Here is a 2449-nt window from a genome sequence, read left to right as displayed (position 1 = left end):
ATTTAACCAAGCACGCGTTTCGAATTTGGTATCAGAGCCAAGTTTAGCATTTTAATAATATAAGCATAATAGTAAAGTACCTTGAGGATAGAAGTCATTAATACAATTGATATCATATTTGTTTATTGTGTATGAACAACAGATATTATTGTCCCTGTAGACCCTGTCAACCACAATTACCAGGTATTTATTGTCCCAGACATCCAACTATAACTAGCATAAAGAGAAGATTAACATATATATCCAAATGAATTATCAGTACTTTGAAGAAGCAAAAGTTTTATCTTGGCTATCTTGAACATCCTTTATTTATTTGTAAATATAATAACACAGAAGTGCAGCATAAAGTTTTAGAAGCAAAAAGAACAACATATCAAGCTTTAGAGACCTTGAGAGAAGAAAGAGAGTTTTTAAGAAACCAGTTAGCTATAACTCTAGAGAAGGGAAGACTGTAGTTTATGATAGATTATCTTAATTTAGAAATTAGTGAACCTAAAAAAGAAAAATAACTTTAGACCAAAATAGTTTAGTTTGTTATTTTCCATCAAGAAAGCATAATCATATTTTGCACAGTGAAGAAAATCCGCAAGCCAATAGTATTATAGATCTTATTATTAGTCAAGCAGAAAATATAAAATTAGAAAATAATAAGCATAATCATTTGTTAAACCAGTTGTTAGAACATTTTCAGAAAAATTCCATAAAGATAATTAGACAAAATTTAGATTATATTACATCTCAGTTAGAAGATAATATTCAAATGTTTCCTAGCAAAAGAGAGATAAAAGAGCTTGTTGACCTCATAGATAGTAAGCCAAAGCAAGTAGAACTTAAGTCATTAGAAATTGTTGAACAACTAAAATTAGAAGTTCAAAAAATTCAATTCGTACAAAAGGAGTTGAGTGAACAAGTAGATAAGTTGCATAATAAAATAGATAAATTATTAGTTTACTGACAGATTCTAGAACTAGTAGAAAATATATTCAAGCTTTGAAAGAAATTAGTAAATTAGATAAAGAACCAGAAGGATTAACAGATTTTTCAACACAAGTATCCAGTAGTAATATTCCCATTAGGCAAAATAATTTGATTATCCAATTAGTTTTAAGTTTAGCTGAAAAATTAGATCAAGTTGAAGAACAAATAGCAGAAATAAACCAAGTTTTACATAACGCATCTTCATCACTTCCACCATCCTTGCTAGATAAATTAGAAAATTTAACTTTGAGTGCAAATAATAATAGAAGACCTAAGCTAAATCCTTTTGATAATAGAAAATGGAACTCTTTAGGAAAAAAGGAAAAGAAATAGTTAGAGCGGAAGATATTTATCCAAATGAAGAAGAAGCACAAGAATTTATTCGAAGAGGTTTTGAGAGAACACAGAAAAATAAATATAACTTGTATCAATTAGGTTTATTTGAAAACATAAGTAGAATTGTAAGCAGCATCAGTCAACATGAAGTTAACTGTATTGATAAAGAAGTCACACTTAATCTAATTAGTAAAGAAGCAGTTACTCATTTGAAAAAATCACATTTTAGTCAGATTCATATAGGAACAATATTAATTGGAATAGCAGGATTAACCAGACCACAAGTAGGTACAAAAGCTTTAGTATACGTATATGATGATAGATGGGATAATCACCAACAAGCAGCAATAGCAACAGCTGAAGTAGACTTAAGTTCAAACTTAGCAGTCATAGGTTGTATTCCAAATTATGTTATGACGATTAATGAATTCAGTAAGTATATTAAAGTAAGCATAAGAACAAAAAATTATAATATGAAAGGAGAGTATAAAAATTTGTGTATTAACTTAATGTATATAGGTAAAGTGTCTGATAGATATAATCATAAGTTTAATTTAGAGTTTCAAAATTTAGTTCAAACATTTGGCAGTAAACATGTAAATATGATAGAAGCAAAACCCGTAGATAATAGCTTTTTAGAAGAAACTCAGTGGACATTACCTAATTTACAAGTAGCACAAAATAGACAACCAGAAAAAGTACAAATATATGAAACTAGTACAGGTCAAGCAACAATTAGGTTTAGTAATTATAAGCAACTAGAAAAAATAGAAGAAGATGAAAGTGAAATTGAAAATGAAAGTATACATATGGCTTTTGATAATTTAGATATTAATTTAGTTGAACATAATTTTGGTCATATTGTAGATAAACTTATAGAAGATATTGATCATTTAGATGAAGAACAATATTTGGAAAAATATAAGACATGATTTAGGACTACATAAAATTTCAAACGAAGAAATGAAAATTTTAATCTTAGAAATAGGAGTAGAACACATTTTAGGATCAAAAGAATATAATAATTTATTAGAATTGAACGCAAAATATAATCCAGCAGAAGAAAGTAGTACATCAGGAGTAGAAAATCCAGGACACGCAAGCAGAACCGATCAACAATTTTTGAGACCAACAA

The sequence above is a fragment of the Malus sylvestris genome, chromosome 14 (genome assembly GCF_916048215.2).
Source record: "Malus sylvestris chromosome 14, drMalSylv7.2, whole genome shotgun sequence".
NCBI lineage: Eukaryota > Viridiplantae > Streptophyta > Magnoliopsida > Rosales > Rosaceae > Malus > Malus sylvestris.
Note: the sequence above shows the minus strand (reverse complement) of the source record.